Genomic DNA, 22251 nt, shown 5'->3' on the forward strand with positions numbered 1-22251 from the left:
GATTGATTGGATCTATCAGATTTAACATAACTTGATTAATTTGATCTATAAAAATTAGAATAATTGAAGTTGATTGAATTGAAATATTTTGATTAGGTTGCAAAGTAGGGTTTAATAGAATAAGTTTGAAAATTATGAGCTTGATGAATATGATAGAATCAGGAACACACATGACGTATGTGATTAGGATTTTCATAGTTGTAGCAATTGTAATAAATAAATAAATAATTAATTCATAATATTATAATAGTTAATTAAACTCAATATTTTATTAATATATTTTCCAAACATAAAAACGGGTCGGGTTATGAAAAAAAATCTAGATTGGTAAAATCCAAGTTTTTACACAGCCCATGAGCGTTACATGGCAATTTGATTGTCCACTAATTAACGAATTAACAATGCAATGAAGTTTGTCGGCCCAATGAGCATTACATGGAGTTTTAAATGACCAAACTAAATAACGAACTATCGAATTAAAAATTTGGGTAGTTGGAGTATCTTGTGTATCACCACGTTTATCACTCCAACAAAAATACGACAACAAGTTAAGAAATGGATAGTAGGAGTGCCCATGGATTCCATGGATTTTTCACCCAACTAACCATTGAAATAACAGAACAAAATAATAGGGAAAACCGAGTTTAGCTACGAACCACCGTGAATTCGGTTTTAAAAAAAATATTATAGGGATGCAACCACTAATGTGGTCACGGTTGACAGTAATTTCTGAACATGTGGGTAAATTTGTTGGAAGTAATTTCAGACTCAAAGTCACAAGTCGGTGAACTTGAGGGATCAATATTGACAAGCAGGTCATAATTGATTGTGTTTCCTAATTACGTTATGTTTCCGAATTGTATTGTAATTATAATAGGTAATGTCTTTGATAACAAGTTAAGTTAGTCCTATATAAACATGTCATGGCCGGTTAGACATTATAGAAAGTGTGGTGTGAGATGCAACCGAGTTATGGTTCATCTAGAGAGACACACGAGATGTAACCGAGTTAGGGTTCATCAAGAGTCAAATCGAGTTAGGGTTTGATAGTTGTAATTGTTGGGTTTCAACATGAGTTATTAAATCCAACAGTAATCAGTTTTTTGAGTTAGATTTTCTGATTAATATAAACATGAGTTATTACTTATTTGTTTATATTGTGTTTGATTATCGATCTGGGACTTAAAAATTTATGAACACATATACTAAATAAATGATTTATGAACAGGTGTGTAAATTTTGGGAAGATTCAATGTTAATGTATCGGCGTTAGATAGTATGGTTTTTATACCTCTTAATTATAGGAAGAAAAAAAAATACTTTTTGATCTGGTATGCGTTTGGTAAGGCACCAACACTGTACGTGTGAAACGAATTTTTTTTTTGCCATGCTAGCTAAACGGCCGTCGTTATGTTGCACAATGCTAAGTCCATTGATACAAGTGATGAAAGTTCAAGTAAGACAAGCAGAAGGTACCAATACCATTTTCTTTAATTGTGTAATATTCTGGCACATTTAAACTTGATTCAAGAACCACTCATTCCACTTAATTGTTTACAAAATCAAAATAAGGAAGAAAAAAAAAGCAAAAATACTACAGTTAAGTTTGAATATGAAAGAACAAGAAAAGATGTCCCACCACTTTAAAAGATAATATTAAAGAAAACACCACTTTTTGTTCCTTGCTTCAATTTGGTGACATGCGTTGTCATTGACTCATTTTAGTAGCATTTTGTCAGTGTCCTTTCTCTTAGGACCACCACCATTTTCTCTTTGTTCCTTTTCTTCTATAGGCTTCATATACCCATGTACATACATGTGTGCGTATACATATATTGATATACAACAAAATTAAAGAAGAGAATCGTAAAAACACTTGTAAGTAATGCTGTCAAACGTAGTGGTAAGAGAAAACAAAAGGGTTATCTGTTAGCACAATTATCTTATATATCACACTCAAATCAAACTAACTATATAAATTTTCCACTTTTGTCACAGTTCTTTAATATGCACATCTGTGTGTATAAAGAAAGGGGCAGGTTTATGTAAAAAGAGTTTTTTCCACGCTGTACGAAAGTGATTACATAATTACGAATCACGTTTTTATATATAGTTAGGCAGCATATATATGTATATAATGGCGTACACTTATATGTATATATAATAACTCAAGTATATTAGCATTTTAAAATTTTCATTTTTTAAAATATATAGCAATCCTTTATTCAACTAAACAGAATTAGCTGGATAAGAAAACCACATGTCTATATAATATAACTAATTTACGACCATGTGGGTGATGATCATGCAAAATGAAGCAACTTTCGTGGGGACTGGGATTGATACTGAATTCCATTTTAAGCATTCAATATATGTCTTCTTGTTATAAAATCCCTACACTTGATAACACTCAACTAGTTTACACAACAAATCTCAAGCTCATAAATCCACAACATTTATAAAAGTACATGTATAAATAATACCAACTTAAGGCATGATACTTACAATGGTGGTGAATAATGTATTATATATATGTACTTCCATTGTGTTATACCAAATTCTTTACACATTTATAACTCGATAAAATACTTTATTTATGCAAAAGGTACCTGAATCGAAACTCATAAGGGATAACACGAAATCAATGTGATAATGGTACGCCTTTATTCTTTCGAGACATTGCATTGCCTGTTTTCCAGTTTCATTTGGTAATTGAAGGCATACCCAATCGAGTAACGAGTCCATATCTTTAGCAAAATCAAGCATATACCAATCCAATAGTTTTGGCGCTACCATTTTCTTTGTGATTGAAATCCCGATCGCAGCTTGTAGGTAATCTTTTTTTGTGTTTTCAAGTTCATTTTCAACTTGTGATCCGGTGTAGATTCTCACCTTCATTTTTTAGATCACCGAGTCAGTTTTGGTATTATCTTTAAATTTAATAAGGGTTAATTATGTACAAAAAATAATAATTTTGATCACATTACTATTTTTATGTAGCCTTGTAATTTAGGCTAGAAAAAATATAAAACTTTTATAAATTTCCGTATAATGTTTGTTAAATGTGTTAGATATAACAAATTAAAATAACAGGGCCATTTTAATGAAAATAGGATTGTGCACGGTAGCATGGGTTGGTTTTTGCTCAAACTGAATCAGAAACTGAAAACTCGATTTTTAGTTTTTGAAAATCGTTCGGTTTGGTGTTTTTGGGTTTACAATTTGGGCTAGAAATTTTTGTGCTGAACAAAAAGTTGGTAAATTTGATCCTAAATATTTTTGTTAATTAATAATTAATTGATTATAATACATTTTGGCTAAAATTTTATTTAACACCAATTAATAAATTCTTATCAATTACTTAAATTCAAACAAAAAATAAAGAAACATAAATTTAGTTCAATTTTTTTTATTAAAGGCAAAGCCGAAACAAAAAATTAATTTTTACGAAAACATAAAAACAAATCGTCATTTATTGTTTGGGTTCAGTTTTCTCATTGGCAGTTCGGTTTTTCGGCTTCATGCATACCCCTAATTAAAAAGGTCAGCCCGAACATAACCGATTTATTAAATGGGCTTGATATGACAAACTGATATTTTGATGATCTAAAATAACAAAAGTTTGAAACTCAGATGGTTTTTGAGGATCATAAAAACATTAATCAGACCAGAATTATTAAAAAGAATGTTCTGCAATTGGCCCATTTAATAAAAGATCACAATCTTTCATCATAAATGTTCTGTTTCATTGTACCAAAAATATTTTTATGAACCTTATCTACTGAAGAGGTATGTACCCGCTTCAACACCGAGCAAGGCGGGTCAACCCACAAGATATAGACAAGAGGCTTGAAATCAAGACATTACGAAGTCACAAAGCCAAAACCTATGCGCATGGCGCATATCACATATGCTCATGCATCACATGCTCAGGCATCATATGCCCAGGCACCACACATGCTCAGGCATCATATGCCCAGGCACCACACATGCTCAGGCATCATATGCCCAGGCACACATATGCTCGCGCATCACATATGCTCACGCATATCACATATGCGCGCGGCGCATCAGCGCGCGGCGCATATCACATGCTCGTGCATATCACATCTGCGCATGAAACATCTGCGCGTGAGAATAAAGAGAAGACCTCGCGCATCCTCAGGATTGGCGCATATCACACATGCACATAATCAACCTCGTCCTTATCCAAATCAGGATTAGGGCAACCTTGATTGTGCACGTCAGACAACCTTCCAGAAGGTATCTTTTTAAGGAATAAGAATATGCTGATGTTGACAGCTGCCAAATGAAAGGTGGACAACTCAGCATAACCCATGTGCTACCACGTGATTATAACCAATGAGAAAGCACCAGGTGTCCCAGAGGACACGTGGCGCAGAGCAATTGGAGGAGGCCAACAAGGCTGAGCCCAATCAGTGGAAACCCTAGCACTATAAATACAGCATCAACTCCACAAGGAGAGATCATTCATTCACATTCAATCATATTCAATTACATTCAATCACAGACAGTTACAGCCAGTAACATACACAATCATATTCGATCTCAGAGTATTCAGCTATTAAGCAAGACTCTCCAGATTTCCTTACTCTCATATTATTATCTTCTCCCACAAATACTTATTCTCACACCGGAGGGTTACCCCAAAGAGGACCCCTCTGTCCCTTTCTGAGGGGTAAGTTGACGGTGCTGTTCATTTTGTAGGTGGAAGAACACAGATCCAAGAAAACCATCGGTGAAATAGTATAATCACACCCGAGGAAAGTAGATCGTCTACCAGTGAGTCGATCCACGCTCACGCTTCTTCATTGGCGCCATCCACTGTTACAACGGCAATCAGATCTCATCAGATCTATATATAAAAAAAATTTTCACCATGGTTTCTGGCGTTCATAACGTTGATCAAGTTCTGGAGGATATTGAACGTGAGGATGTTAATGAGGGACAACAGTTTCTGAGGGGGCCGCGTGATTCTACGCGCACCACCAGTAACCGTCCCTTCATCACAACTCCTCACGGCCAGACTGAAACTCCTCCAGACGATCTCACGTTACAAAATCTTGCCGGCGCGAAACAAAAAGGACCAATGGGTCCAGAAGATGAAACAAATGACCCCAACGAATGGCTCATAAACGAGCAGCGGCGTCTAATGGACAAGTACAATGAGATGGTCAAACAGAAAAAGCTAGCCGACTTAACACAAAGGCAAGCGTTTGATAAGCAAACTGTTCATGGAACAAAAAGGCCGCGCGCGCCGGAAGAAGGACATTCTGTTCACACTGCACACACTGAGTTCAGTGATGAAGAAGTGCACAGCATGAGGAAGACGCGAGATACTCATGCAGGAGGCTCACAGCTCCACGCGCCTGTGAACATGGCGCCTGGAGCCAGAGCCGATCTGGATATGCAAATACCGTACAGCCCACCAGTTAGAGGGCAAGTGGACGTAACCACACCGTACAGACCAGCCATCTTGGTGAAACATTCAAAGTTCACTGAGCGCATCGCGAAGGCTCCCATCCAGCACAAAACCAAGATGCCAAGTGGTTTGGGCAAATATGACGGCACAACAGATCCAGACGATTTCTTGCAAGGTTTTTACAACACGGGAAACCTAGAGAGCTGGACGATGCCAACATGGTGTCACATGTTTGCTCGCTGCCTCACGGGCGCGGCGCGTGTCTGGTTCGAGAACTTGCCGACGGGGCAAATTGATGGGTTCGAGGAACTATTGGAAAAGTTCCAAGCCCACTTCGTACAGCAGCGCAGACACACGCGCGATCCTGATGACATCATGCACTGCGTGCGCAGGAATGATGAAACGATTGAAGACTACATCACTCGTTTCAATCAGGAGTCTCTGGCAATCGGAGGTATCACTGAGCAACTATTGCGCGTGGCCTTTATACAAGGCGCGCGCAGTGATCAACTCCGCCGAGCTCTCGTAAGCAGAGATGGCATGCCCACCACGTGGGCCAAGTTAATGGAAGCATCGCGAGTTTTCGCGAGAAATGAAAAACAAATTGCCCAAGATAGGGCAAGAGAAAGAGCGCATCAAGCTGAGTCACCGCGCAACAAAGAAAAGAGGGGCAAACAGAACTCTGTATGGTCCAGGTTGCAACCAACCAGTTTTTCTCCCGCAGAAAAACAGGCGCAACCAAGCTCGCCTCAGCCCCAAAAAGACATTCGTAATCGCGGGGAAGGTGACAAGAGGGAGGGCGGCAGAGATCCTAGCAGACCTCTGCCAAGAATATGGACTCCCCTCACTAAAACGCCTTCACAGGTGTTAAGCACTGAGAATGTCCAATTCAAAAGCCCCAAGCCACTACACTACAAGGGACCATCAGACAGTGGCAAGTACTGTGAATTTCACAAATCCACAGGGCACAACACTGATGCATGCCACCACTTGAAGGATGCAATTGAAAAGGACGTGAAATCAGGCAAGCTGGCTCACCTGGTGAAAAACTCAAGACCAGACAATGAACAATCAGAAGCCTCAGCCAGCAAAAAGTACAAAAGAATCTGTGTAGCTGAGGGAGGAAGGCAAGGGCAAACATCAAGGAAACGAAGCGCGCAAATCCAAGGAGATTGGCGCGAACAACAAGTAATCTTCCCAAGAATCAGGGGAGGCCCTTCAATTAGCAGTCCTCTGGTCATCACTACACACATTGCTCATTACGAAGTGTCAAAAGTCCTGGTGGACACTGGCAGCGAGTCAGACATCATGTATGAGCAATGTTTCAGGAAACTGGATCCGGCAGACCAAGCAAGGCTTGAAATTGTGAATGCACCAATCTCTGGTGTTTCAAATGAAATCATTCATCCCCTAGGTCAAATACAATTTGAGCTAACTATGGGGGATGAAAAACACAAGCGAGCCGAAGTTGTCAACTTCTTGGTCTTGCCCACCACTTCATGCCACAATATGATCTTGGGTAGGGAAACGATTGCCCAATTCAACGCCATACCGTCGCCAGCGCACGGCGCATTGGGGTTCCCAACACCAACAGGTGTAACTTTTGTATACCGAGATCATTTGTGCGCAGTGACAAGTACTCCGCGGGAGGGGAGAATGAAACTTCCAATGGCAGACAACGCGCCAGAGGAATGGATTCTCAACCCAAAATTCCCGGAGCAGAAAATCACAATTGGCGCTACGATATCAGACGACACGAGGTTGAGAATGAAAAGGTTGCTCACAGCCTATATGTCGGTCTTCGCGTGGCAACACTCTGATATGACTGGGGTTCCGCGAGATCTGGCGCAACATTCTCTCAACACGTTCAAGTCTATAGAGCCAATTGCTCAAAAGAAGAGAGTCATGGGGGATGAGAAGGCGAGGGCCATGAATGAGCAGGTTGAGGATCTATTGCGCGCAAACATCATCCGCCCGATACGATACCAGACATGGGTAGCCAATCCTGTGATGGTAAAGAAAAGTAACGGGTCGTGGAGGATGTGCATTGACTTCAAGGACCTCAACAAAGCGTGCCCAAAGGATTGTTACCCCCTCCCAAACATCGACGCAAAGGTGGACTCCGTGGCGCCATTCAAACTTAAATGTTTCCTGGATGCCTACAAGGGCTATCACCAGATTCAAATGGCACCACAAGATGAGGACAAGACCGCCTTCAGAACCGACAAGGGTGTTTTTTGTTACACAAAAATGCCCTTTGGTTTAAAGAATGCGGGCGCAACCTACCAAAGACTTATGGATGCCGTTTTCAACGAGCAAATTGGAAGAAACCTAGAAGTCTATGTGGATGATTTGGTGATCAAAAGCAGGGAGGAAAAACAGATGCTCAAAGACATCGAGGAAACCCTTGGGCGCCTAAAGGAAGTTAACATGAAGCTCAATCCGAGCAAATGCACTTTCGGCGTGCAAGAGGGAAAATTTCTGGGTGTAATGGTCACCAAGGATGGTTTCAAGGTGAACCCTGAGAAGGTGGAGGCCATCCTTGACATGCCCTCGCCATCCACCATGAAAGAGGTCCAGAAGCTGAATGGTAGATTGGTTTCAATCAACAGGTTCCTAGCGAACCATGCAACCAAATCTACCCCATTTGTCAATACATTGAGAAACTGCTTAAAGAAAAGTCCGTTCAAATGGACTCCTGAGGCCGAGCAAGCTTTCAGTGAGATAAAAGAATGTTTGATAAATCTGCCCGCGCTCACAGCTCCACTTCCTGGTGAAACTTTGACATTATACCTATCAGCAGGAGAGCGCGCCATCGGTGCAGTATTATTGGTGGATCGCAAGGGAATCCAAACGCCAATATACTATGTGAGTCGGGTGCTGACAGATCCTGAGACGCGCTACTCCATCATGGAAAAGTTAGTTTTATCACTAACACACGCGTCGCGCAAGCTTCATAGATATTTCAATGGTCATCCCATTGAAGTTCTGACTGGTTACAACATCCAGCAAGTCTTGCGGCGTCCCGCGCTCTCAGGAAGGCTGACAAAGTGGGCGCTGGAATTAGGAGAGCACACGATCTCCTATAAGCCCCGTCCAGCAATAAAGGGACAAGTCTTGGCTGATTTCATTGCCGAGGTCCCCGAAGGAAAAATTGAAGAGGCTCAGCGCGAGGTAGACCCTCCGCGAGACAATGACGAAGAAAATGTGTGGAGATTATTCACCGACGGAGCTTCAAACAATGAAGGGTCCGGCGCAGGCCTCAAACTGTTGGATCCAGAGAATCATGAATATACTTACGCTATCAGGTTGGACTTCAAGAGCACCAACAATGAGGCTGAGTATGAAGCCCTGCTGGCTGGCCTGCGCATCGCGCACAAATTTGGAGTCAAAAAGCTAGAGGCCCATGTTGATTCATACTTGGTAGCAGCACAGGTCAATGGCCTTTATGATGCCAAGGAGAACACCATGCCTCTGTATCTAGAGCAGGCGAAAAAGCTCATCGAGCAATTTGACTGCTTCAGAATCATTCATATTCCGCGCAGTGAAAACAAATCTGCTGACGCGCTGAGCAAGATGGCGTCAACCAGCTTCGACCACTTTGGCAAAGATGTCAGGGTAGAAGTAATGAGCAACCCGTCGGTGGTAGCGAAGTCTGTCCTTGTAACTCATACAACTCCTTCATCATGGATAACTCCAATAATGGAATTCTTGAAGGAGGGAAGAGTACCAGACGATCGCGCACAGGCGAGGAAGATAAGACACAAGTCGCAGAATTATGAACTGCTTGATGGTACATTATATCGACGCTCTTATCTTGGGCCGCTCATGAAATGCCTAGATGCTGAGGAAGCAAGCTATGTGATCAGAGAGATACACGAAGGAATCTGTGGAATACATGCTGGCCCGCGCATGGTGGTTGCCAAGGCAATGAGCGCAGGTTACTATTGGCCTGGCATGTACTTGGACGCTCTAAAAGAGATCCAAAAGTGCAAAGCATGTCAGAGCTATGCGCCAAACACCATGCGGCCAAAGAACAACTTGATTCCGGTGACCTCCGCATGGCCTTTCCACAAATGGGCAATCGACATTGTGGGTCCCCTACCGCAAGCGCCAGGGCGAGTAAAATTTTTGGTAGTGGCAGTAGACTATTTCACAAAATGGGTCGAAGCTAAGCCATTAGCAAAAATCACAGCCGAAGCGATGAAGCAGTTTATTTGGAGCCACATCATATGCCGTTTTGGCTTGCCCATGGAAATTGTGAGCGATAATGGCAAGCAATTCACTGACAAGAAGATATCCAGCTGGCTCAAGGAATTGCGCATCAGCCAAATTTTCACTTCAGTTTATCACCCTCAGGGGAATGGACAAGTGGAACGCGCGAACCAAAGCTTGTTAAATGGGCTGAAGAAAAGGTTGGAGGGAGAATCCCATTCTTGGGTCGAAGAGCTACCTAATGTCCAGTGGGCACACATGACATTAAGCAAAACCAGCAATGGCGAATCCCCGTTCAGCGCGAAAGAAGGTTGGATCTCAACTTACTTGAAGGGCGCAGAGAGGCGGCTATCATCAGTGAAGCCAAATACAAGAAAAAACTGGAAAAATATTACAACCAGCGTGTGAAAGAATGCCACTTCAAGAAAAATGATTTTGTCCTTCGAAACAATGAAGCTAGCGCGATACCCCAGGGAAAAATGTCCCCCAATTGGGAGGGACCTTATCAAGTCTCGGAAGAATTGGGAAAAGGCGCATACGCTTTAAAAGATTTGAATGGAAAGAAGATTCCGCGCGCATGGAACGCGGCACAGCTTAGAAAATGTTTCATGTAAAAATGTCAAGTTTGTAATCAAGGCTTTTTAAGCCATTATGAATAATGATACGCGCTATCTTCGCTTAATGTGGATTCTATTACCTTTTGCATACATGTTTCACACTTCCCTTTATTAGTTTTGAGCAATATGACAACATTGTATTGACATCAAAATGAAATAAAACGAAGTAAAACATACATGCGCGAGCTTCAAGCTCAAACGCGTTAACGAGTCTTAACTCTAAAACGTCAGGGCCTTAGCCCAATTCTATTACCTTTTGCATACATGTTTCACACTTCCCTTTATTAATTTTGAGCAATATGACAACATTGTATTGACATCAAAATGAAATAAAACGAAGTAAAACATACATGCGCGAGCTTCAAGCTCAAACGCGTTAACGAGTCTTAACTCTAAACGTCAGGGCCTTAGCCCAATAATGTGAGCCTTAGCTCAAATCACTCACAACATCCATCCTACATACTGCGCACCCTGACCATAAAAATACCTAAACACAACTAAGGCAAAGCAAATGCCAAAACATAGTTGTTAAGGTCTCAGGTCGAGGTCGCGCATGAAACTGTAATGGATATCTGAGTAACACATATTGACACGTAAAGGCTAAAAAATTCATAATTCCATGCGCGAAAACGTCGCGCAAAAGAGGAATAATGAAAACGCCAAGGCGCGTGTCAACATAATCAAGATATGGAAATATCACTTACAATATGACAAGGATTAAGTATAATAAATTCCTTACAACCTTGTTCTTATTCCAACGTGCAAGCATATCTTATATTCAACAAGCAAACATGCGATATAAAGAGATGAATGGGAATGCGCAAGATGCGAAGAAGGGAATAACAGAATTTCATTCAAAAGCATTGAAATTTACAAGTTTACAAGATGATGAGATACAAATTACAAATAAAAATAAAAAACATGAAGGGCTTCTCAAGTCTCCACGTCGACGTCAGCCTCTTCATAATCCTCATCATCGCCCTCAGCATCTGGCGCAGCCTGCTCCTCGTCTTCTCCAAACTGACCATAGTCAAGTTGTTCATCTTGAATGGAGTCTTCTAGCACAACAGTGTCAGGAGCGGATCCTTTGGCCGCGCCAGATCCGCTAGCAACGCCAGCATTCCCCGCGCCATCATCGCCGCCACCAGCCCCTTCGCACTCGTCAAGTAATTTCTTTAGCGCGGCGAGATCGGGGTGGTCAGCAAGCGCGGATATCTGCAAATCATAAGCAAAAATATGAGTACAAAAAGACTTAGAAAATAAGTCAAGGTAATCTCATTAAGGTTAAAATACCTGCGCAAGGATGGGAATGGGAGTATTCATATACTTCTCCCCCATCGCTGCCATTTCCGCGCAGGCAGCGTCGCTCTGATAAGGGTACTCGGATGGGTTCTTCTTCAACATGCCATATTCATAACCATCCGTGAACCCTTCAGCTCGGCCCACCAAGCGCGCGGCAGCATTGCAATCCATCACCAGGGCCTGAAACTCGCCTGAGTATTTCATCGCTTAAGCGCAACGAGTCATGCCCTGTGAGATCAGCCATTGGCGATCCTGCGCGAGGCCAGCAACAGACGTCTCGAGGGCAGGAACCTGAGAGTTTAATAACTCAACAGTTTCCTTAGTCTTTTTTAGCTCCTCTTTGTCGGACGCTGCTGCCGCCAAGACTTCTTCCTTTTCAGTCCGCGCAGAATCAAGTGCTTCCTGGCTAGACGCTGCCATCGCCAAGGCTTCATCCTTCTCGGCCTGCGCGGACGCCAGCTCCCTCTTCAGGCGCGCAACCTCACTCTCCAGTGATGATTTTTCAGTTATAGACTGGACAAGAGCTTGGTCACGCGCCTCAGCCTCCAGTTCCAAGTCACGCGCTCTGCGCGCGTACTTGTCCGCGTCCGCCTCCGCCGCCTGCAGCTTCTCACGCGCAGCCTGAAGCTCATGACCGCGCTTCACGAAGGCGCTGTTGGCACTGGCTCTGTTCTCACTGAGCTCTGCTTGGAGCTTTTCAGCTCTCTCGCGAGCATCAGAAAGATGCCAAGCAGACACCTTAGCCTCTTGCTTGGCTTCCGCAAGAGCATCACGTACTTTTACGTAATCAGAGCGAAGCTCTTGGGAGGCAGCAAAGAAGGCCGACCCAGCAAACATATGATCATTGAGCAGGTCGTCGCGAGCGCGGTCCTCCTGGAACATCCTTTCAGATGGAGGCACAGCATGAGCCCAGAATTCCGCACACACACCCATGGACTGAAATGTGCTATCTTCAGTAATATTCCATCTAGGGCGGTAAATGTGATCGGCTTCCTGCAAAAACAAAGTAATTATCTAAGTCATCAAAACATTAAGATGAAAGTCCGCGCAGCGGAGCAAAAACGAACAAATACCTGCGGGGATGAAGCAGAAAAGTCAGCGCCAGCCCCACGAGAAGGCTCCGCCGCGAAGCCTCGTGGCGCTGCAGGACTGGCGCGACCGCGGTCGGAGTCTTCGACTTCAAACTCCTCATCCTCCTCGGAAACAGGCCTTTTCTCCTGCGACCTGGAGCCAAAATCGGTCTCGCGAGGAGGGCTGTGCGCAGGAGGAGGTGAGGAAGGTCTCGACGCCGCCAGGTCGGCGCGCAAAACGGCCTCCTGCTCCTTAGTAATCCCGATGAGGGGAGATTCATCGCTTGCAGGAGCAGGAGCAGAGCCAACGGCGCTGGCACCGGCGCCAGGAGTGCCGCCAGCAGCTTGTGCGCCAGCTACGGCTTCTATGAAAAAATCAACAAAAAGAAATGGTTCAGGACTTGATCTAAAAGAAAGTCAGAAAATAAGAGCGCAATACGTACCTTGGCGCAACTCCGTTCGCGAAGCAAACATCGCCATGAAGTCCATTCTACCCTTCTTTGAGGGTAAAACAGGGGACTTCGAAGCGACCGCCGGCGCAGCCTCGGGATCTTGTTGCGCTGTCGCCGGCTCTACAAACATTTGAGTGAGCAAAGATTCATTAGTAAGTCTATCAGAATCGCGCTCATAGAACCATAAAAGATAAGCAAAGGATAAGCAAAGTATACCTGTAGAAGGCGCAACACCGCTCCCCTTTTCCGCCGCGCGAAGGGAGGACGTAGTGGCACCATACCTCAGGTGGACAAGAGGTCTGCCCACTTTTTGAGGCAGGGAAGACAGGGAAACCTTGGTGGTAAACTCCTGGGTTTTCCCAAATCCTCCCGCCTGAGTAGGAGGATCCTGAACAACAGGGGCAACATCTTTCTTCTGTTTCTTACTGGCCCCTGCGCCGGTTTTCCCCTTAGCTTTACGCTTTAGTTGGGGCGCCTCCTCCTCCTCCTCCTCTTCCGCGAGCTCCAGCTCATAGTTTTCGAGCGCATCTACAATACATGCAACAGAAGTGTTAGCAAAATTTGGTATTATAAAGGAAAATGCATAAGTACAAAGGCTTACCAGGCGCATCGCTGTCGAAGACAAATCCCAGATCAACAGGGATGAACATGTCATCAAAGCGATCGGGGAAACCAACCTCCCCAGCGCCGAGCGCGACGGAGCCACCCTCCATATGCTCATCATATGCGGCGTGGATATACTCCTTGGTGACTGCACAAAACAAGTCAAATGATATCAGCAAAAATAATTTTATTCGCGCAGAAGTAAAGCAATGAGATAAACTTACGCAAGCCGTCGACTTGGATAACGGGCTCAAGCGCGCTGTCCGCCCACCGCTTGCTCATACCAACCCCCACCAGCGCCTCCTCACAAATGTTCTTGGCGGGGGATGGTTCAGCGGTCAACTTATTAACCCAGGCGCCAGTTCGGTTCTTGAGGACACCCACATCCGCAGGCGCAGAAGAAATGGCGCGCATGGTCATACGGATGGGGATCACACCAGCCCTTATGTAAAAAAACCTCTCAGACCAGTCATGAAGGCTCTTGAATGAAACAGTGGAGCACTTCACCTTCTGACTGCGAGGAATAAATGAGAACCAAGAATCTTGGATCTTGGGCTTGTAAAAAAGCTGAAAGCGCCGAGGGGTGGGCTCCTCGCGCTGGGATTTGCACATGAACTCAAAGTGAGTCATGCGCACAAGTCCAAACGGATGGACTTGGGATATATGAATCCCATAAAACTTAAGCAGTGCACCCACAAACCTTGTCATCGGGAGACGAAGGTTGCAGTGGGTGAAAAAATGGCTATAAAGGGATATATAGCCGGCAGGCGGGTCCGCCGCCGTTTGCCCGGCCACAGGCAACATGCAGCCAAACACAGGGAGAAATCCCTGCGAGGCGATAAGGCTGTCAAGATCAGCCTGCCTCAGTTTGCAGGGGATTTCATTCCACCTCTTCACCGCCTTGGTCCTCCCTACCTCCTCCGATGAGACCTCAGCAGCCTTCTTCCCCTTGCCGGTCTTCTTCAATGTAGACATTACTAACGATTTTCTACGGCAATGGATGGGGGAGATTGTATTGTCTGAACTATCAGACATACAACTGTAAAATCGAACAAGGGAAACTTCTGAAGAACAGATAGCTGGAAGCAGAACAAGGGTAATCGGAATACAAGGAAAGAAAGAAAAGAGCTATGAATATTAAACAAGAAGATGAAGGATAAAAAAACTCTAAGGCCTGGCTTTTATAGGCCCATGAGAGAGAAATTTTGGTGCTGAATGGACTTCACGCGCCCCCACTCGCAGGTCTAGGCCAATGCGAGCGCGACACGTGTCCCTGACACTGTGTGAGGGGACATGAAAGGAAACTATACGGCTGCTGCCAGAGTTCACGCACCACCACTCGCAGGAACGGACCAACGCGAGCGCGACACGTGTCCCTGACAGCATGTGAGGGGACACGAAAGGCAACTGTAGCACCTCGAGCACACGAAAGGCCTGACATGTCTCCATCACTGGCCCACGTCAGCAACAACCAACCACGTACAGGGACGATTCGTTTGCAACCAAAAGGATAGAATTTCGCGCAACGGTGAATAATAAGAAGAAAAAGACAAACCCCTACTAAAAAAACAAACTGTTAAGTCTAATATCTATCTTGCCTCGCTCGCGCGAGAAAAGACACACATTAGACTGGGGGGCTTGAAGAGGTATGTACTCGCCTCAACACCGAGCAAGGCGGGTCAACCCACAAGATATAGACAAGAGGCTTGAAATCAAGACATTACGAAGTCACAAAGCCAAAACCTATGCGCATGGCGCATATCACATATGCTCATGCATCACATGCTCAGGCATCATATGCCCAGGCACCACACATGCTCAGGCATCATATGCCCAGGCACCACACATGCTCAGGCATCATATGCCCAGGCACACATATGCTCGCGCATCACATATGCTCACGCATATCACATATGCGCGCGGCGCATCAGCGCGCGGCGCATATCACATGCTCGTGCATATCACATCTGCGCATGAAACATCTGCGCGTGAGAATAAAGAGAAGACCTCGCGCATCCTCAGGATTGGCGCATATCACACATGCACATAATCAACCTCGTCCTTATCCAAATCAGGATTAGGGCAACCTTGATTGTGCACGTCAGACAACCTTCCAGAAGGTATCTTTTTAAGGAATAAGAATATGCTGATGTTGACAGCTGCCAAATGAAAGGTGGACAACTCAGCATAACCCATGTGCTACCACGTGATTATAACCAATGAGAAAGCACCAGGTGTCCCAGAGGACACGTGGCGCAGAGCAATTGGAGGAGGCCAACAAGGCTGAGCCCAATCAGTGGAAACCCTAGCACTATAAATACAGCATCAACTCCACAAGGAGAGATCATTCATTCACATTCAATCATATTCAATTACATTCAATCACAGACAGTTACAGCCAGTAACATACACAATCATATTCGATCTCAGAGTATTCAGCTATTAAGCAAGACTCTCCAGATTTCCTTACTCTCATATTATTATCTTCTCCCACAAATACTTATTCTCACACCGGAGGGTTACCCCAAAGAGGACCCCTCTGTCCCTTTCTGAGGGGTAAGTTGACGGTGCTGTTCATTTTGTAGGTGGAAGAACACAGATCCAAGAAAACCATCGGTGAAATAGTATAATCACACCCGAGGAAAGTAGATCGTCTACCAGTGAGTCGATCCACGCTCACGCTTCTTCATCTACAACTTACAGCAGGGGAGGACCAGCTTCCGCATGAAAAAGCAAATGTTACTAATGGTTCTGATAATTCCAACCCGAAAACACTTCTTGCGGTTATCTCATCGTTCTTTACACCTTTGCAAAAGTCTGTTAAAAAATTAATAAATTGTTAAATGATTAAATAAAACTTTGTGACAAAAGATTCCGATTTTACGTATTGTGAATGATAAGGGAGTCTCAATATGAAATGCTCGATGCTGATCGCGTTTAAATAATGTCCTCCAACATTTATTGTTGTCTGTTGAGTAAGGAACAAATTATACAAAAAGTTGAATTAAATCTATGAATACGACGTATACACACACATATATATATATGGTAAGTTTCATTTACGTTTTTTCGATAACAGTAAATTTTCATTTTATCAATGCTTCATTTGTTTTAAAAAAAATTACTTTTTACCTACAAATGTTTATGTTATCTAAATAAAATCTGTTAAACAGTTAAACTAATGTTCTCATTTTCTAAAAAAATAGCTACATATGGATAGGTTATGTACCTATGTGTAAATAATATAACCTACAGATGACTTGTACATATTGTACATGTGTGCCGGTTTAATAAAAAAAGAAAATTTGTTCGCATGTTTTTTTGGGAAAGATAAGTAAGCATAACATTTCAACTTCAACATTATGTAATATTTAAAAGATTTTTTGGAATTTAATAATCCAAACTTTGGCCTATTAGCCGATATTAATCCCAATTTAAGAAATTCCCTAGAATAATCCCAACTTTCACTTTATTGGCCTCCACTGAGCTTTTTGTTAACAGGAACTAACCCATTTAGTTTTAGGATAAAATATGTCATTTCTACAAATTGAGGGGGACAAACGAAAAATATAAATTAACTTACAAACTCAATGACACGTGCACCACCACCACCGAGGTTGCCGCCACCGACACCGCCACCACCACCACCACAACCACCCCCGTCGACACCGTCACCACCACCACTGCGGCCTCCGCCACCGGTGGTGGGGGTGTAGGCATTGGCGGAGGTTGCTGGTGGTACTGGCGGTGTCGACGACGACGGTCATGATGGTGGCGGTGTCGAGGGTCGCGGTGTCGGTGGCGGCAATCGCGGTTGTGGTGCGCTTGTGTCATTGAGTTTGTAAGTTAATTTATATTTTTTGTTTGTCCTCCTCAATTTGTAGAAATGACATATTTTGTCCTAAAACTAACTGGGTTAGTTCTTGTTAATAAAAGGCTCAGTGGAGGGCAACAGAGTGAAAGTTGGGATTATTCTAGGGAATTGTTTAAGTTGAGATTAATATCGGCCAATATGCCAAAGTTTGGATTATTAAAATCCAATAAACCTATTTAAAAAGATTAAAAATGAAAAAAATAAATAATTTATTGTGTTTTTTCTGTTCTCTCAAAACAATGTGTTCTGTTAAGAAACCTATACACACATGTGTGTGTATATATATAAGGTGAAATTAAAATAAGTGGAGTGTATCTAAGAAGTGTAAGAAGTAATCTGGTGCGTTAGATATGTTGATCTGACGGTCGATATGGAAAGTGTATTTATTGTGCGATGTGTTTTATTTTAGTTGCGGTGTGTTTATTGTGCGGTGTGTTTTATTAAATCTAATGGTGAAAACACACCTCTTACGCTTCTTAAGAAAAATCTACTTCTTATTATAACATTTCTCTCTCTCTCTCTTTCTCTCTCTCTCTCTATATATATTGTGTGTGAGTTTGAAATTGTATTACCTTCTGCATTAGTTGAACAACCATCTCTGGACTTTCTGGTATTCCATGTTCAAGAAATGCCTGAATTTTTCATGATCTAAATATATTATGTTATATTTTCTATCAAAATAATATTTTAATCATCAAATATTCAACCATACATTCATCATGCAAGAATTATAAATATTGATCCAAAATGCAAGTTTTTCTTGGTGAGTAAGACTAGTTAAATTGACCGATGCAAGTTTCCCAAGTAGAAGCCTGAAAGATCAATAATCCAACTTATAAATAACTCAAAATACAATAATAAAAAAAAAACTAAACAGTTCACAATTACTTATCAGTTATCACTTACTTTAATCTTTGTATCAAAAACACAGAATTTGAGGTTTGGTTTTTGTTGATGGAAGTTGCTTCAATAGCATCTAAGTTTTTATACGCGCCAACTTCTCTTTTATCGTAGTCAAAACATATGTTATAAGGATCCTTAAATTCGGTTTCTTTGACCGCTTCATTTGTGGTCAACGAAGGTAAGGTTTCAGTCATGCTTTTACTCCTTGTTGAACTCATTCGTACAAAAATATTCATTAAACATTTTAAAATACTTTCGGAGATCTTGTTTGGATCATCGTCTCCTTTTTCTTGAATTAAATTGTTTTTCCCATCTACATTTGCACCCTCCATTGATTTACCTTCAAACTGCGTATAAATTTATTACAATGAGTACAAAGTATTTCTCTTTTGTACGCATAAAACCCTTGTACTTTGGTTTGTTGTATTCAAACATTAGGGTGATAATTTCTGACACGGCATGCAAAAAATAATCAGTTTTGGATTGACATATTTTACCTGTTTAAAATTAAAACACGGGTCTTGTTCGGGTTGAATTGTTTAACCCATTTAGTTAAACATGCTGACTTACTAACCCATTTAAACCAATCTTTTTACAACCCAGTTAACACATTTTACCCGATTTTAAGTGGGTACTAGGGTTAATGTTTTTGACAAGAATAAAAATATAGACCGTCTTCATTTTTGTGCAATTCAACCCGCTAACCAGCAACCGAACACAATTGACACAAACAGTTCATGAATTTAGGTGATAAAGCTTGGAAATAAATGTGATAAAAACTTATACAAGCTCAAATTTTTAAAATATAAATCATCAAATTATATGAACTAAAATTACCTGTATTTTTTTAGGAGCCAAATGCTTCCGTGGTGACATGAAATCAACAGATCTTCTTGATAATGAATCAACGGTTTGAGATTTAGGATTTGGTGAATGATACTTGTTCTTATTCACACTTGATGATTGATTATCTTTTCCCACCAAAACTATCAAAAAGATTAAAAAAAAATTACATTCTTTTCATTAATTACTTATCTTTCAAGAAACTTAAAAGAGTGCCTGAAACAATAGGTGAATTCTCAATAGGTGTTGATGTATTAATCTCAATTTGAGGCAATGACAGTTTTGAAGCCTTGTTTTCACCATTTAATGGTTCTTGAAAATCAAGTGAATTTTCAAGATTTCTTTTTGAAGATGAAATATAAACCGCTTCTTGATATAAATCCTGCCTAAAATGCACCACTTGTTCTTCAAGTCTGACAACTTCTTCTTCCAAAACTGCAACTTCTGCTAGAAGTTCCAATGTCTACCAATTTTCATAATTAAAACCAATTCAGTTACAATCTGAACTTTAACAAAAATATAACATTGTGATTATTGAACTAACGGTCGGTGGAAGATAGGGCGGTAATCGTGGAAGCGCTCCTAACGGTCGATTAAACGCCCTTTCTAAAGCTCTATGAACATTCTCTTCATGTTTGAGTCTCTTCCTCAGTTTCTCAACCTGAAACAAAATTAAAAAAAAAAATCAATAATTGAATACCCTTTTAAGTAATAATTAAAATAAAAAGTCAATGGTGACAGCAATGTACATCTTGTTGCAATGCCATCTTTCTCTCTCTCACTGAACCACTTCTTCTGCAAGTGTAAGTGTTTGTGTTTGTTGTTTTCACACCCTCCATTTGCACTTGCACATCAGCCTTTAATTTGATAATAATAATAATAATAATAATATTAATAAACATAAGAGAATACAATCAATCAACTTCCACAAGAAAAGAAAAGAAAAGAATCATCAAACACAAACAATTACCTTGGAAGGTTTCATGGTCCGTACATTTGACTTCACTCTGGTATTCATGTTTAGAAGAAAGTAAGCATTAAGAGAGACTGATTGCAGAGAAAAAGGCGAAAGCAATTGTACTGAGGACTGTCAAATTGCAAGCTTCAAGAACACTGTGTTGATATACGCATAATAATAAAGTCGATAAAAGAGATACCCAATTAAGAACAACAACAACAACTAAGTCAACAAATTTGAATATATTATTATGTAAGCTCTAATCAAATCATTTAATATGTATGTATAGAGAGAGAGAAAGAAAGAAAGAAAGAGAGAGACTCTGTTTCTGTTAAAGGTATAGTATATAACCAGGATTTTACAATGGAGGTGTTATGTTATTGTGCACCGTGCGCTATTTTTTCCCTTTTTTTTAGTGCAAGCTGCCAAGCATGGATAGACCTTTTCTACTAGGTTGGGTTGGGGATGGAATGATTGATACATTTTTTTATAAATTCAATCCTTATGTATAAAAATGTGTTTATGCTAAAAAAAAAAAAAAACTAGTGAACGTTGTAAGCAGTGGCGGCGAAGCTTGTACAAAAACAGATATGAGAGGGGGAGGGGGAACGTATAAAAATTTTCATAAACAGGGAGGCGGTCTCAAAATTTTTAGACGAAAATGAATAAATTTACACTATTGAGCAAAAAGCAGGGCCGGGTCCAGGACGAGGATTCCCTTTAAGCTACACCCTTGGTTGCAAGAGCATCCATGGTGAAAGTGAAAATTGACTCACAACGTCAATGTCATATAAACATGTGAAAATATTTTAGCTTTATACATAATAGTTTCAAGCCTATGTAAATGATCAACTAATGTTAAGGAAAACCAAACAAATAAAAAAAAGGATGTGATTGACTCTTTTAATTGAGTACAAAGATTAAAAAAAACGTAAATTGGTTTTAAAATATCTCAATTGTATTCTATTGACAAATAACAGTCTCATTTAAAAAACTAGCTGGTGACATTCTCAACTAAAGGTATATTTGCTCTCAATGATAGCCACTAATGGATGGTTAACTTCGTTAGTCTAATGCTGAGGTGGCACACCTTGTTATAAAAAAATCATTATGTGGCATTATTAGGTGGCAAATAGCAGTCCCAACTATGTTCTATTGGCAAACAAACGTCTTAACTAAAGATTTTTGCCACATAATGATTTTTTTACAACAAGGCGTGGCGTGCCACCTCCCCATCAAACTAATAGAGTTAACCATATGTTAGTCACGGAACGTTGGAAACAAATATCCTTTTAGTTGGGACCATCACCAGCCAAGAATTTAGTTGAGACTCAAGGTCGGCCCTAAGAATTCATGTGCCCCAGTCAATCAAGAAAATATATGTACCTTAAGCCTTCACGTACTAAATAAAGTAAACACTTTTTTATACATCAATTACAGTTATGGTAATAAATATTACAATTAGCAAAATCATGATATTAGAATGAGTTAATCAGTGACGGAACTTCAACTTTTATATTAGGGGGATGAAAATAATAAAATTTCAAACATCAAATAATCAAAATTCAAATGGTTCATACCATTAACCTTTCATCGTAACAACTAATCAAAATTCAAATGGTTCATACCATTAACCTTTCATCATAACAACTGAATACTGACTAAGTTGCGTTGATTTTGTAGTGATGAAATCAGAATTTACAGCAAGAATAAACATTAAACATGATGAAAAAACATTAAACATGTATACAAAGAATCATTGGCGGATCCAGCTAGTAAATGGGTGGTTCCCCGGAACCACCCGAGTTTCGAAATAATAGTGTACGGATATATAGAAATACTAGAGGAACCACCTTATATATTAAGAGGGAACCACCTAAAAAAAATTACTGGATCCGCCACTGCAAAGAATATGAGTAATAAAATAATATAATCGGTAAGAGAAATCTTATAATGTATAATAGGTCATTT

The 22251-nt window shown here is 41.3% G+C and overlaps 1 pseudogene across 1 annotated transcript; it reads right to left on the reverse strand.

Annotated features, from left to right (window-relative positions):
* Positions 1-2329: 2329 nt before the first annotated feature.
* On the reverse strand, positions 2330-20443 carry LOC143545854 (uncharacterized; annotated as a pseudogene). Its single transcript, XR_013137509.1, has 10 exons — positions 20293-20443; positions 20072-20179; positions 19867-19983; positions 19539-19785; positions 19317-19465; positions 18483-18826; positions 18289-18388; positions 18149-18208; positions 16404-16670; positions 2330-2892 (listed from the first exon to the last, which is right to left on the reverse strand). The product of XR_013137509.1 is annotated as an uncharacterized LOC143545854 (transcript).
* Between the last annotated feature and the right edge of the window lie 1808 nt (positions 20444-22251).

The sequence above is a fragment of the Bidens hawaiensis genome, unplaced genomic scaffold (assembly GCF_021521415.1).
Source record: "Bidens hawaiensis isolate Kalapana, Puna unplaced genomic scaffold, B.hawaiensis_p1.1 tig00014093_1, whole genome shotgun sequence".
Taxonomy (NCBI): Eukaryota; Viridiplantae; Streptophyta; class Magnoliopsida; order Asterales; family Asteraceae; genus Bidens; species Bidens hawaiensis.